This window comes from Balaenoptera physalus (genome assembly GCF_965194825.1).
Source record: "Balaenoptera physalus genome assembly, chromosome: 15".
NCBI lineage: Eukaryota > Metazoa > Chordata > Mammalia > Artiodactyla > Balaenopteridae > Balaenoptera > Balaenoptera physalus.
Genome location: NC_138894.1, coordinates 33504855 through 33520882, shown reverse-complemented (window position 1 = coordinate 33520882; position 16028 = coordinate 33504855). Strand labels below are relative to the sequence as shown.

At 48.9% G+C, this 16028-nt stretch overlaps 1 long non-coding RNA gene and 1 pseudogene across 9 annotated transcripts in view; both read left to right on the top strand.

Moving 5' to 3' along the window:
* LOC309643390 overlaps positions 1–16028 on the top strand; it is a 2123356-nt gene that overhangs the window by 1284159 nt on the left and 823169 nt on the right. The window lies entirely within an intron of this gene.
* On the top strand, positions 717–14398 carry LOC309643465 (heterogeneous nuclear ribonucleoprotein A3 pseudogene; annotated as a pseudogene). The gene is made up of 2 exons: positions 717–1612; positions 14210–14398. The product of its transcript is annotated as a heterogeneous nuclear ribonucleoprotein A3 pseudogene (transcript).

Here is a 16028-nt window from a genome sequence, read left to right as displayed (position 1 = left end):
AGAATCAAAGACCTGTCAGGCTCACAGCAAAAATCCAGGGAGGCCACAAATCAGGAAAAATCATAGGTAGGATGAGACAAGTAAAGCTCCAACCCAGTTCTGACCTAGTAAAATTCCTGAAATGACTGAAATGATCAGCCACTCTGATTAACAGAGAAAGGGGTAAATCTTCTCTGGTTCAAAGTAATAGCATCTTCAGTCTCTATGAATTTTTTATTCACCATGTCCAGCACACAATCAAAAATTATGAAATTCCTGAAGCAGGAAAAAGTGACTAAAAATTAAGACAAAAAAAAAAAAAAAAAAACAAAACAAGAAAAATTGATTTAGAGGGAATTCAGATTCTGGAGTTAGCACAGAACTTTAAAATGACTATATTGAGAGTAAAAGATGGGGATTAATAGATTAAAATATGGAGAATCTCAACAGAAAATTGGAATCAATTTTAAAAAATCAAATACAGATAAATGAAAAATAAGAAAACTGATCCCCAGCAGACCTTAGGGAATACTAGAAGAAATTTTTTTAGGCTGAAGTAAAATGGCCCAACATAGAACAGAGCTGGCCTCTCCGTCCCATATTGAACTCGAGTTGGAAGAGGCGAGTCCGGTCTCAAAACGGAGGTAAAACCGCCGCCCGGTCGCCCCCAGCCCGACTCCGGCCGTCGCCGCCGCCGCCGCCGCCGCCGCCGCCACCGCCGCCGCCGGGGGTGGGGTGGGGAGGAGGGCCATGATCCAAAGGAACCAGAACAGTTGAGAAAACTGTTTATTGGTGGTCTGAGCTTTGAAACTACAGACGATAGCTTAAGAGAACATTTTGAGGAATGGGGCACACTTACAGATTGTGTGGTGATAAGAGACCCCCAAACAAAACGTTCCAGGGGCTTTGGTTTTGTGACTTACTCTTGGGTTGAAGAGGTGGATGCAGCAATGTGTGCTCGACCACACAAGGTTGATGGGCGTGTAGTGGAACCAAAGAGAGCTGGTTCTAGAGAGGATCTGTAAAGCCTGGTGCCCATCTAACAGTGAAGAAAATTTTTGTTGGTGGTATTAAAGAAGATACAGAAGAATGTAATTTGAGAGACTACTTTGAAAAGCATGGCGAGATTGAAACCATAGAAGTTATGGAAGACAGGCAGAGTGGAAAAAAGAGAGGATTTGCTTTTGTAACTTTTGATGATCATGATACAGTTGATAAAATTGTTGTTCAGAAATACCACACTATTAATGGGCATAATTGTGAAGTGAAAAAGGCCCTTCCTAAAGAAGAAACGCAATCTGCTGGATCACAAAGAGGTCGTGGAGGTGGATCTGGCAACTTTATGGGTCGTGGAGGAAACTTTGGAGGTGGTGGAGGTAACTTTGGCCGTGGTGGAAACTTGGTGGAAGAGGAGGCTATGGTGGTGGAGGTGGTGGCAGCAGAGGTAGTTATGGAGGAGGTGATGGTGGATAGAACGGATTTGGAGGCGACGGTGGTAACTATGGCGGTGGTCCTGGTTACAGTAGTAGAGGAGGCTATGGTGGTGGTGGACCAGGATATGGAAACCAAGATGGGGGATATGGTGGCGGTGGTGGAGGATATGATGGTTACAATGAAGGAGGAAATTTTGGAGGTAACTATGGTGGTGGTGGGAGCTATAATGATTTTGGAAATTATAGTGGACAACAGCAATCAAATGATGGACCCATGAAGGGAGGCAGTTTTGGTGGAAGAAGCTCGGGAAGTCCCTATGGTGGTGGTTATGGATCTGGTGGTGGAAGTGGTGGATATGGTAGCAGAAGGTTCTCAAAACTCACAAGAAAAGGGCTACAGTTCTTGGCAGGAGAGAGAGCGAGGAGGTGTCAGGAAAGCTGCAGGTTACTTTGAGACAGTCGTCCCGAATGCATTAGAGGAACTGTAAAAATCTGCCACAGAAGGAACGATGATCCATAGTCAGAAAAGTTACTGCAGCTTAAACAGGAAACCCTTCTTGCTCAGGACTGTCCTAGCCACAGTTTGCAAAAAGTGCAGCTATTGATTAATGCAATGGAGTGTCAATTAGATGTACATTCCTGAGGTCTTTTATCTGTTGTAGCTTTGTCTTTTTCTTTTTCTTTTCATTACATCAGGTATATTGCCCTGTAAATTGTGGTAGTGGTACCAGGAATAAAAAATTAAGGAATTTTTAACTTTTCAATATTTGTGTAGTTCAGTTTTTCTACATTTTAGTACAGAAACTTTAACAAAATGCAGCTTTGAAGGTGTTTCCTTGTGAGTTAACAAGAAGATCATTGTTAATTAATATTTTGTATGAATTTTGCTGAAGTTAACTGTAAAGAAACACCTGCTGACTTGCAGTTTAAGGGGATCTATTCTCCCCATTTCCAAACCATGAAATGAATGGGCTCTGACATGTGGAGAGAATAGATATTTGTGTTTGCAATGTGTGTCTTAGATAATAGACTTGGGTATTTAAATTAGCATATTTGTGAATTTAATAGCATTAAGACTTACTTCAAATGAAAAATCTCAAAATTCAAAAAAAAAAAAAAAAAGAACAGAGCTGGGAGCTCGATTGGAGCTGCCTGTGGGGGAGGAGCGCCGCCGCCGCCGCCGAGAGCTGGGAGCTCGATTGGCGCTGCCTGCGGGGGAGGAGCGTCGCCGCGAGCTGGGAGCTCGATTGGCGCTGCCTGCGGGGGAGGAGCGTCGCCGCCGCCGCCGCCGCTCCCGCCGCCGCCGCCGCCGCCGCGAGCTGGGAGCTCAGTTGGCGCTGCCTGCTGGGGAGGAGCGCCGCCGCCGCCGCCGCCGCGAGCTGGGAGCTCGATTGGCGCTGCCTGCGGGGTGGAGCGCCGCCGCCGCGAGCTGGGAGCTCGATTGGCGCTGCCTGCGGGGGAGGAGCGCCGCCGCCGCCGCCGCCGCGAGCTGGGAGCTGGATTGGCGCTGCCTGCGGTGGAGGAGCGCCGCCCCCGCGAGCTGGGAGCTGGATTGGCGCTGCCTGCGGGTGAGGAGCGCCGCCGCCGCCGCCGCGAGCTGGGAGCTCGATTGGCGCTGCCTGCGGGGTAGGAGCGCCGCCGCCGCCGCCGCCGCGAGCTGGGAGCTCAGTTGGCGCTGCCTGCGGGGGAGGAGCGCCGCCGCCGCCGCCGCCGCGAGCTGGGAGCTCGATTGGCGCTGCCTGCGGGGGAGGAGCGCCGCCGCCGCCGCCGCGAGCTGGGAGCTGGATTGGCGCTGCCTGCGGGGGAGGAGCGCCGCCGCCGCCGCGAGCTGGGAGCTCAGTTGGCGCTGCCTGCGGGGGAGGAGCGCCGCCGCCGCCGCCGCCGCGAGCTGGGAGCTCAGTTGGCGCTGCCTGCGGGGGAGGAGCGCCGCCGCCGCCGCCGCCGCGAGCTGGGAGCTCGATTGGCGCTGCCTGCGGGGGAGGAGCGCCGCCGCCGCCGCCGCGAGCTGGGAGCTCGATTGGCGCTGCCTGCGGGGGAGGAGCGCCGCCGCCGCCGCCGCCGCGAGCTGGGAGCTGGATTGGCGCTGCCTGCGGGGGAGGAGCGCCGCCGCCGCCGCGAGCTGGGAGCTCAGTTGGCGCTGCCTGCTGGGGAGGAGCGCCGCCGCCGCCGCCGCCGCGAGCTGGGAGCTCGATTGGCGCTGCCTGCGGGGTGGAGCGCCGCCGCCGCGAGCTGGGAGCTCGATTGGCGCTGCCTGCGGGGGAGGAGCGCCGCCGCCGCCGCCGCCGCGAGCTGGGAGCTGGATTGGCGCTGCCTGCGGTGGAGGAGCGCCGCCCCCGCGAGCTGGGAGCTGGATTGGCGCTGCCTGCGGGTGAGGAGGGCCGCCGCCGCCGCCGCGAGCTGGGAGCTCGATTGGCGCTGCCTGCGGGGTAGGAGCGCCGCCGCCGCCGCCGCCGCGAGCTGGGAGCTCAGTTGGCGCTGCCTGCGGGGGAGGAGCGCCGCCGCCGCCGCCGCCGCGAGCTGGGAGCTCGATTGGCGCTGCCTGCGGGGGAGGAGCGCCGCCGCCGCCGCCGCGAGCTGGGAGCTCGATTGGCGCTGCCTGCGGGGGAGGAGCGCCGCCGCCGCCGCCGCGAGCTGGGAGCTGGATTGGCGCTGCCTGCGGGGGAGGAGCGCCGCCCCCGCGAGCTGTGAGCTGGATTGGCGCTGCCTGCGGGTGAGGAGCGCCGCCGCCGCCGCCGCCGCCGCCGGCGCCGTCGCCGTCGCCGTGAGTGAGGAAGCGCCTCGGTCAGGCCTGCTGAGGGCCCTCGCCGACGCCTGGGCTTACCCGCCGCCCCGCCAGCTCCGCTCGTTTCCCGTCCCCCGCGGCCCGGCGCGGGGCAGGCCTGCCGGGGCCATGGAGGACGAGGTGGTCCGCATTGCCCAGAAGATGGACAAGATGATGCAGAAGAACGCGGTAGGCGCGGCGGGCGGCGCGGGCCGGAGGGAGGCTGGGCGGCGGGCGGGGGTCAGTCGGCCTGAGGGGTTTCCCGGCCCGCGGTGAGCGCGGCGGGTGCCGCGTGACGGCGGCGAGGCCCGCGCTCTGGGGAGGGGTTCCTGGGGAGGGGGGAGCTTCGTGTCCCGCGGCCGCGTCCCGGGCAGGGGTCCTGGGGGGCGTCCTGTCTCGCAGCCGCGTCCCGGGCAGGGGTTCTGGGGGGCGTCCTGTCCCGCAGCTGCGTCCCGGTCAGGGGTTCTGGGGGGCGTCCTGTCCCGCGGCCGCGTCCCGGGGAGGGGGTCCTGGGGGGGTCCCGGGGAGGGCGTCCGGTCCCGCGGCCACCGGCGCTGGGGCCCGCCCTGGGCGCCCGAGGCCCCTCGTGATTAGCGCAGCCCGGTAAACTCCATCGAGGCGTCCTCCTCATTATTTTAAACGTGACGGTGGTAAAGCCTCGCTGGTTTAGCTGAAGAGTGCAGAGAGCCCTCCCTGTTTGAAAAGAATTCGTTGTCTTTCCCGGGCTCATTGGCCAGCAGCGAGAAAACAACATCAAACAGAGGTTTGTGATCAGTTTTAGACATGAAACTGTTCAAGCAAAACGTGAATTTCCTGGATCTTATTTTTGAGGAAGGCTGAACATTCCCTTGATTGTCTCAACTCTCCTGCATGTTTGCTTAGCAATTAAAAAAGGTGAACTATGCCAGTGTACTTGGCAAGTTGCTAAACTTTTTGGAAAAAGTGGATCTTGTTAGGCCGCGGAGTGCGGGGAGCTGTGTTTAAGGCACTGCCGCCGACGAGGCTGTGCTGCCGGCTGGATTTGGACACATGTCGTTGCTGGTCCTCTCAGTGGTTTACGGTTGCTACCGGTGGCGTTTTCTGTTACTGATAACGTGTGCACGTGAACGTGTTCTCTTGTGGTTTGTATGAGGTGCTCCAGTTTTTGCATTTCTGTCCACCTGTGTGGGTCACTCTCAGTCCCTTGCTTCCGAGTCGTCTATATTTTCAGCTAAACTTCTGAAATTCCAAGTCAAACGAATGTGAAGGAGAGAAGGGCTGCTCTGATTTGCACAGCACTTTGGAGTTACAAAGCGTTTGTGCAGAATTCTTTGGCGACTCACGACAGCTGTGTTGCATTCATTTTACAGAATAAGAAACTGAGTCAGACCAAGCAGTTCACCTCCTTAAATGAAGTGTGCGTTGTGGATTAAGCCAGGACCCGAGTTTCCTGCTGGGCAGCATGCAGAAGTAATGTTAAACACCGAATTCTTAAGACTTCAGACTTGGTGTGCGCCTCTTTTCCTTTAACAGGTGCATTGCCCGGCGTGTAATTTCATACCCTGTTAATCTGTCTTTGCAATTTTGGCTTTTTAAAGTACCTCCTGTTTGTTTTCTGTTCCAGACGTTGCCTGTGCCATTTATTTTTTCTGTTGATACAGGCCTTTCATTCCTCACTGCAAGTGATGAGTTCTGTATATTTGATTGGCTGAACGTTTCTGTTATTCTGTTTAAACTGGCAAGTTTTTTTTCTTTGCCTAGAGAACCCTAGACTCCCCTAGTAGAAGCTGGCTCCTAGGGAAAAAGGCCGTTTCTTGGGTAATTTTTTTCTCGAACTCAGGCTATAAAATGTGTACCTTTTAATCATCTAGTGCACTAGGTGTTTTTGTTTGTTTCCTTTCCTTGAAATAGACGTTTCCTAGAAATGAGGAATTCCTTAGTGAGCAAGTATGGAGAAGACCAGTTTGTATTTATCTGCAGTTCTCAAATTATAAACACATAATGCGTCAGCAGGAGAATGAGGATAAGCTCCACAGATAATCCTCAAGTCTCATTTTTCTTTTCAAATCTTATATTTCTAGTAGTACAGAACTTTACCAATATAAAAACTTGCCCCCCCCCCCCCAAAAAAAAAGAACAGAACTGCAGGAAAGAGCAAAGAGCACTTAAAGTCTGTGTGTGTGTTTAATATATATATGTACATATACCCAGGTACATACACCTTTATATTTATATGTTGTTTTGTAAATAAATGACAATAATAATGTCTTGTGGAGATGTAGAACAGAAGTATACAACAAAAGCACAAACAGCAGGAGGGGGCAAATGGAATTAAACTGTTAAACCTCCATGGGATGGTTCCATGGAGGAGGCAGAGAGGGGGATGGGATCCTCGAAGAGCTGCTGAAGACCTTGCATTTTTTGCAGATCTCTTTAGAATGCTACTTGTATATTATGCTCTCACTGAGTGCACCTGGCTGAGCTATGGCACATTAGCACGGTAAACATTTGTCAGATTTGCCCTAGTCAGAAAATTTTCTATACCTGCCATCCTGCTTGGCACTTAAAATAGTTTTTTTTTTTTAAGGTCTCTATGATATAGGGATGATGGGTGAAGAAGGTAGGCTGCAGGGTAATAATGTAGTATGTATGATCCCATTTTGATACAGTAAACAGAAAGTATTAAATGCATGCCTGTTTGTATGAGCAGTGAGTTTGCATGGTTATCTCAAGAGGGAGGGAATGGGACGGGTAGAGAAAGAGATTGACCACAGGCTATTGTTTTACTTGTTACAAGAGGCATGTGTTGCCTTCATTTCTGATTAAGCTTTTTGTTTACAGATTATTGTAGGTTTACATGCAGTTGTAAGAAATAATAGTGAGATAGGTCCTGTGTGTCCTTTACCCAGTTTTCCCCAATGGTAACATCTTACAGAACCATAGTATACTGTCACAACCTGGGTATTGCCATTGACACAGTCAAGATACAGAACATTTCCATCCCACAGGATCTCTCCTGATGCCATTTTATAGCCACTGCTGCTCCCCCACTCCCCACCAAATCATAATGATCTGATAGTGCAGTGGATAAAGTTGCACTAAAGTTTTTGTGCAGATGATCAAGGGAAAATAGCCCCTGGGGAAGATGGCCCATCTCCCAGTCCCCCGGCCCTATCTGTCCCTGGCAACCTGTCATTTCAAGAATGTTATGTGGGACTTCCCTGGTGGCGCAGCGGTAAAGAATCTGCCTGCCATTGCAGGGGACATGGGTTTGATCCCTTGTCCGGGAAGATCCCACATGCCGCGGAGCAACTAAGCCCATGCGCCACAATGACTGAGCCTGCGCTCTAGAGCCCGGGAGCCACAACTACTGAGCCCACGTGCCACAACTACTGAAGCCCGCGTGCCTAGAGCCCGTGCTCTGCAACAAGAGAAGCCACCGCAGCGAGAAGCCCGCGCACTGCAACAAAGAGTAGCCCCCGCTCGCCGCAACTAGAGAAAGCCCACATGCAGCAACGAAGACCCAACGCAGCCAAAAATAAAATAAATTAACTAATTAATTAAAAAAAAAGAATGCTATGTGAATAAAATCATATAGTGTGTAACCTTTTTTTTTTTTCTTAATTAAAAAAAAGTTTGTTTTTGGCTGCGCTGCCGGTTATGCGATCTTAGTTCCCCGACCAAGGATTGAACCCAGCCCAGGTAGTGAAAGTGCTGAGTGCTAAACACTGGCCCGCCAGGGAATTCCCAGTATGTAACCTTTTGGATTGGCCTTTTTCAATCAATGTAATTCCCTGGAGAGTCATCCAAATTGCATGAATCAATAGTGCTCCTTTTTTTAAAAAAAAAAAAATATATATATTTATTTATTTATTTGGCTGTGCGGGTATATAGTTGCAGCATGCGGGATCTAGTTCCCTGACCAGGGATGGAACCTGGGCCCCCTGCATTGAGAGTGCAGAGTCTTAACCGCTGGAACACCAGAGAGGTCCCAGTGCCGCTTTCTTTTTAATTGCTGAGTAGTATTCCATGGTTTGGCTATACTTCAGTTTGTTTAATCACTTGCCCATTGAAGAACATCTGAGTTTTTTCCCATTTCTTGACTATTACTGAGAGAGATGCTGTGGACATTTGTGTACCTTTTTTTGTGCGAACATGCGTTCTCTGGGGTAAATGCCGTATGGTAAGTGTTGCTTTTTTTTTTTTTTTTTTTTTTTTGGCTACGCTGTGCCACATGTGGGATCTTGGTTCCCCAATCAGGGATCGAGCCCGTGCCCCCTGCATTGGGAGCTTGGAGTCTTAACCACTGGACTGCCAGGGAAATTCCTGTATTGCTCCCCCTGCCCCACTTGATTGATTGATTGATTGATTGGTTGATTGGCTGTATTGGGTCTTAGTTGCGGCACGCGGGACCTTCGTTAAGGCATGTGGGATCTTTTTTGTCATTGCGGCGCACGGGCTCTTCGTTGCAGCATGAGAGCTTCTCTCTAGTTGTGGCGTGCGGGTTTTCTCTCTCTAGTTGTGGCACGTGGGCTCTGTAGTTGTGGCGTGCAGGCTCCAGAGCGCGTGGGCTCTGTAGTTTGCTGCACGTGGGCTACCTCATTGAGGTGTGCGAGCTCAGTAGTTTGGCGCGAGGGCTTAGTTGCCCCGCGGCGTGTGGGATCTTAGTTCCCCGACCGGGAATCGAACCCACGTCCCCTGCATTGCAGGGCGGATTCTTTACCACTGAACCACCAGGGAAGTCCCTGTATTGCTTTTTTAAATTAAAAAAAAAAAAAAAAAGGAAAAGCAATCAGAGGTAAAACAACTAATTATATGATTGCCTTTCAAAGTACATATTCAAACCCTACATTGTTGGTGTACATAACTTCTTTATGTTGATTTCTGGTGTTTAGCTCTAGTAACAAGACAATAATAATAACGCTGTAGTTTTCCTTGTTTCTTTCAACTGATGATCTGTGTATTTCTTACAAATAATAATTAACACTCACAAGCTACCAGGAGGCAAGTAATGGTTAGTGCTGGTGTGGTTAACTCCTTTATAGATAGGGAGGTTGAGGCATGGATATTGTGGAATTTGCCATGTTGAGGCATGGGTATTGTGGAATTTACCTAAGGTTATAACACTGTGTTCTGACTCAGATTCATTCAGATTTACTCCTTCTCTTTCTGTCTCCTGAATTAATAACTCTTTGTAATTTTGACCTAGGTGTGAGGACACGAAAAGGGTTTTTTCCTGTACCTGAGGTTTAGTGCTTGTTTTATAGAAGCAATATAGTATAGTGGTTAGAGTATGCACTTTAGCATCTGATTTTTTTTTCTTCTTAAGTCTTTAATGAATTTGTTACAATATTGCTTCTGTTTTATGTTTTGCACATGCCGGAAAGGTAATAGGCCTTGGCCCCTGGGCCTGGGCTTCGTCTCTTGTGCTGTCTCCTGTCCCTGTTGCCCCCGCGCGCTGGCCCGTCCGTGCTGTGCCAGGGGATATTGGTCGTCTCCCGGCTCAGTTCACAGTAGCTGAAAGGGACAGTGTGTAATGTTCTGATTTCTGCCCATCGTTTTCAAAGGGAGGCTCTGGCCATTGCTCCTCTGGTAAAATGCAGAGGGAGTGCTTTTTAAGATGGGACTGTCAGTGTTAGGGCCACTCCTTAATTACCAAAACGGAATCCCCTTCAGTTCCTCCAGCTGTGTTGTTTTGGCACAGAAAATGTGAGTAATAGGAATTTGGAACTAAGTTGGAGTGAAAAAACGCACCGGTCCCGCCGAATTTTCCATCGAAACAGTTGATTTGTGTTGTCTCTAGGAATTCTAAAGGGCGTACCGTTGCTTCCTAACCGGTGTCATTTGGGAGATCTACCTCTGTACGTTCAAATGATTAATTTTGAGACTTTGCTCATGTGTGCAGTAAACCCTTTAATTCCCTAAGACCTTCCTTTCCTCCATCTCATACCCCATTAAGCCCGCTTCAGTTTATCTCCTGAATTTCTTTGGAATCTGTCAGCTCTCCCTCAACATTCTAATACTGAACTTGCCTGTCTGTTGCGATTAGGTCCTAACTAGTGTCCATATATCTTGTTTCCTTCCAATCCATTCTTCACACAAGAAACCTTCAAAGCAAGTTGGAACATTGCTCATAAACATCGCTCACAAACATTGTTTTGAGAATAGAAAACACAGTGTTGGCCTTTAAGACTCTGCGTGGTCTAGAATCCTCTCTGCTTCTCTAGCCCCATCTTGTGCCACTTGTGCCCTCACTGTCTATGCTTCAGATACACTGAATTAACCTTAGTTCTCACTCATCTGACAGAAGTCAGTTGAGAAATTATTTTTCACTGTGATTCCTAGCATTAAGGAATTTGATGATCAGGTTTTGTATGAGGACTAAAACTAAACTGGGAAGTGGAAGAATTGAGTTTAAACTGTGTCAGTCAACACGCATGTATTAATGATACCTAAGTATTGAACACGGGACTAGGTTTCATGAGGGATACAGAAGTTCTGGCCATCTCTGGTTTTGGATATCCCTTATTTGTTGAGACCTTTGCGTTGTTTGGTTGCCTTTTGTCTGTTTTCCAGATGGGAAAACAGGAACAAGGGAAGTATAGGTTATTACTAAGTGGGGTTGAACAAGTGGAGCAGCAAACTGCAAAGCAGAAAGAAGAGGGACGTACTATAGAGGGATATGATTTCCATTTTCAAGGCGCCTGCGTCCTGTGCAGGGAGACAGCCTAACATAACATGTGCCTAACAAAAAATATATTGACTTCTTACTAAAATCTCCAGTTCATATAACCAAGGGGTTTATACCTTCTCCTTTAAAAGTGATATTCCTGGGGGGAGGGAGGGGCAAGATGGCAGAAGAGTAAGACGTGGAGATCACCTTCCTTCCCACAGATACAGTAGAAATACATCTACACGTGGAACTGCTCCTACAGAACACCCACTGAACGCTGGCAGAAGACGTCAGACCTCCCAAAAGCTTTATTTTATTTTATTTTATCATCTTTATATCTATATATAAAGTACAGTCTTGAGCTAGTACAGGTAGCCTGAGAGTCTTAGAGGCCTTTAGTTAAAGGAATCTAGCCAGCGAACATAATTCTCATACTAAACTGCCACAAGGAAGAAGTTAACTTACCCTGTATGTCAGGGTCCAAAAAAATTTAAAGATGTGCCTAATGCAAAAATAAGTTATAAAGATTTAGGCCAGTCAAAAACTAACAGCAGTTTCAGGTAGAGGTGCATGCCTAATGTAAACCAGCATAGTTTCCATTTACTGCGTTCTTGTAATCACTGAAATAAAAACTTCTACAAGATTAAAAAAAAAAAATTCACCGATTAAAGTAAGTGTACAATTCACTAGTTCTTAGTATTTTCACAACCAATATTGCTATCTAATTCCAGAACATTTTTGTCACGCCCCCCACAAAGAAATCTTGTATATGTTAGCTGTTACTCCCTATTTTCCCCTCCCCAACATCCCCTGGCATCCACTAATCTACTTTCTGTCTATATGGATTTGCTCATCCTGGACATTTCATAGACATGGAATTATACAATATATGACCTTTTGCTATTGGCTTGAAATATTTCTCCCTTTAATAGTGTCAGTTTTTCGGACTTCCCTGGTGGTACAGTGGTTAAGAATCCGCCTGCCAATGCAGGGGACACGGGCTCGAGCCCTGGTCTGGGAAGATCCCACATGCCGCGGAGCAACTAAGCCCGCACGCCAAAACTACTGAGCCTGCGCTCTAGAGCCCAAGAGCCACAACTACTGAAGCCCATGCACTTAGAGCCCGTGCTCCTCAACAAGAGAAGCCACCGCAACGAGAAGGCCACGCACCACAACAAAGAGTAGCCCCTGCTCGCCACAGCTAGAGAAAACCCGCGCGCAGCAACGAAGACCCAACGCAGCCAAAAATAAAAATACAAATAAATAAATAAATAAATTTATTTATTTATTTAAAAAATAGTGTCAGGCTTTATCATTTTAATTCTGTTAGTTTTTCTTTATGTATTTGGGACTTGCTTATACTGCATTTGTCTTTTAAGTCATATAGGAGAAAAACTGAATTACAAACAAAAATACATTTATACTGTCTTTTGTATTTCCTTATGTAGTGGACATACTCCACTGGAAAAGAGAAATCACCATACCTTTTGATGAACTCATTTGCTGGCATGATGGAGTGAAATCTAGCAGAATGTCAAGCCGATTTCCCCCACAGGACATTTCCTTAGTGTCAGGGTGGTACAGGATGATGGGGGACTGAGCCAAGAAAGCAGAGTGAAATTTCCTGCACAGTCATGGCACGAACAAACCAAATCCCGCTAGATAAAGGGGCCTGTGACAATCATTAGGTCTCCTCTTCAAGACATTTGCCAGTTTTTGAACCTATAGAAAGCAGGAAGCTTAAATACCTAATGCCTGAGGGAGAGAACTTTCCAAAGTGAGGAATCAGAGACCTACCAGACTCACAGTAAAAACCCAGAAGTGCCATCCCCAAGAAGGGGGCTGAGTCAGAAAAAGTGAAATCATCTGCAATGTTTCAGTGTTTATGAGACAAATTTTCATTGAGAAAGTGTAACGGTAACAAATACATAGCTGGTCTCTCCTTACATTTGCCATACTCTGAAGCTGTGAGAACTGAGAGCCTAAAGAGCTGAATTCAAACATCTGAAAGACTGAAGTCAATAACTGACTGTATTTATTGAAGAATCAAAGACCTGTCAGGCTCACAGCAAAAATCCAGGGAGGCCACAAATCAGGAAAAATCATAGGTAGGATGAGACAAGTAAAGCTCCAACCCAGTTCTGACCTAGTAAAATTCCTGAAATGACTGAAATGATCAGCCACTCTGATTAACAGAGAAAGGGGTAAATCTTCTCTGGTTCAAAGTAATAGCATCTTCAGTCTCTATGAATTTTTTATTCACCATGTCCAGCACACAATCAAAAATTATGAAATTCCTGAAGCAGGAAAAAGTGACTAAAAATTAAGACAAAAAAAAAACAAAACAAAACAAGAAAAATTGATTTAGAGGGAATTCAGATTCTGGAGTTAGCACAGAACTTTAAAATGACTATATTGAGAGTAAAAGATGGGGATTAATAGATTAAAATATGGAGAATCTCAACAGAAAATTGGAATCAATTTTAAAAAATCAAATACAGATAAATGAAAAATAAGAAAACTGATCCCCAGCAGACCTTAGGGAATACTAGAAGAAATTTTTTTAGGCTGAAGTAAAATGGCCCAACATAGAACAGAGCTGGCCTCTCCGTCCCATATTGAACTCGAGTTGGAAGAGGCGAGTCCGGTCTCAAAACGGAGGTAAAACCGCCGCCCGGTCGCCCCCAGCCCGACTCCGGCCGTCGCCGTCGCCGCCGCCGCCGTCGCCGCCGCCGCCGCCGCCGGGGGTGGGGTGGGGAGGAGGGCCATGATCCAAAGGAACCAGAACAGTTGAGAAAACTGTTTATTGGTGGTCTGAGCTTTGAAACTACAGACGATAGCTTAAGAGAACATTTTGAGGAATGGGGCACACTTACAGATTGTGTGGTGATAAGAGACCCCCAAACAAAACGTTCCAGGGGCTTTGGTTTTGTGACTTACTCTTGGGTTGAAGAGGTGGATGCAGCAATGTGTGCTCGACCACACAAGGTTGATGGGCGTGTAGTGGAACCAAAGAGAGCTGGTTCTAGAGAGGATCTGTAAAGCCTGGTGCCCATCTAACAGTGAAGAAAATTTTTGTTGGTGGTATTAAAGAAGATACAGAAGAATGTAATTTGAGAGACTACTTTGAAAAGCATGGCGAGATTGAAACCATAGAAGTTATGGAAGACAGGCAGAGTGGAAAAAAGAGAGGATTTGCTTTTGTAACTTTTGATGATCATGATACAGTTGATAAAATTGTTGTTCAGAAATACCACACTATTAATGGGCATAATTGTGAAGTGAAAAAGGCCCTTCCTAAAGAAGAAACGCAATCTGCTGGATCACAAAGAGGTCGTGGAGGTGGATCTGGCAACTTTATGGGTCGTGGAGGAAACTTTGGAGGTGGTGGAGGTAACTTTGGCCGTGGTGGAAACTTGGTGGAAGAGGAGGCTATGGTGGTGGAGGTGGTGGCAGCAGAGGTAGTTATGGAGGAGGTGATGGTGGATAGAACGGATTTGGAGGCGACGGTGGTAACTATGGCGGTGGTCCTGGTTACAGTAGTAGAGGAGGCTATGGTGGTGGTGGACCAGGATATGGAAACCAAGATGGGGGATATGGTGGCGGTGGTGGAGGATATGATGGTTACAATGAAGGAGGAAATTTTGGAGGTAACTATGGTGGTGGTGGGAGCTATAATGATTTTGGAAATTATAGTGGACAACAGCAATCAAATGATGGACCCATGAAGGGAGGCAGTTTTGGTGGAAGAAGCTCGGGAAGTCCCTATGGTGGTGGTTATGGATCTGGTGGTGGAAGTGGTGGATATGGTAGCAGAAGGTTCTCAAAACTCACAAGAAAAGGGCTACAGTTCTTGGCAGGAGAGAGAGCGAGGAGGTGTCAGGAAAGCTGCAGGTTACTTTGAGACAGTCGTCCCGAATGCATTAGAGGAACTGTAAAAATCTGCCACAGAAGGAACGATGATCCATAGTCAGAAAAGTTACTGCAGCTTAAACAGGAAACCCTTCTTGCTCAGGACTGTCCTAGCCACAGTTTGCAAAAAGTGCAGCTATTGATTAATGCAATGGAGTGTCAATTAGATGTACATTCCTGAGGTCTTTTATCTGTTGTAGCTTTGTCTTTTTCTTTTTCTTTTCATTACATCAGGTATATTGCCCTGTAAATTGTGGTAGTGGTACCAGGAATAAAAAATTAAGGAATTTTTAACTTTTCAATATTTGTGTAGTTCAGTTTTTCTACATTTTAGTACAGAAACTTTAACAAAATGCAGCTTTGAAGGTGTTTCCTTGTGAGTTAACAAGAAGATCATTGTTAATTAATATTTTGTATGAATTTTGCTGAAGTTAACTGTAAAGAAACACCTGCTGACTTGCAGTTTAAGGGGATCTATTCTCCCCATTTCCAAACCATGAAATGAATGGGCTCTGACATGTGGAGAGAATAGATATTTGTGTTTGCAATGTGTGTCTTAGATAATAGACTTGGGTATTTAAATTAGCATATTTGTGAATTTAATAGCATTAAGACTTACTTCAAATGAAAAATCTCAAAATTCCAAAAAAAAAAAAAAAAAGAACAGAGCTGGGAGCTCGATTGGAGCTGCCTGTGGGGGAGGAGCGCCGCCGCCGCCGCCGAGAGCTGGGAGCTCGATTGGCGCTGCCTGCGGGGGAGGAGCGCCGCCGCGAGCTGGGAGCTCGATTGGCGCTGCCTGCGGGGGAGGAGCGTCGCCGCCGCCGCTGCCGCCGCCGCCGCCGCGAGCTGGGAGCTCGATTGGCGCTGCCTGCGGGGGAGGAGCGCCGCCGCCGCCGCCGCGAGCTGGGAGCTTGATTGGCGCTGCCTGCGGGGGAGGAGCGCCGCCGCCGCCGCCGCCGCCGCCGCGAGCTGGGAGCTGGATTTGCGCTGCCTGCGGGGGAGGAGCGCCGCCGCCGCCGCCGCCAGCTGGGAGCTTGATTGGCGCTGCCTGCGGGGGAGGAGCGCCGCCGCCGCCGCGAGCTGGGAGCTCAGTTGGCGCTGCCTGTTGGGGAGGAGCGCCGCCGCCGCCGCCGCCGCGAGCTGGGAGCTCGATTGGCGCTGCCTGCGGGGTGGAGCGCCGCCGCCGCGAGCTGGGAGCTCGATTGGCGCTGCCTGCGGGGGAGGAGCGCCGCCGCCGCCGCCGCCGCGAGCTGGGAGCTGGATTGGCGCTGCCTGCGGTGGAGGAGCGCCG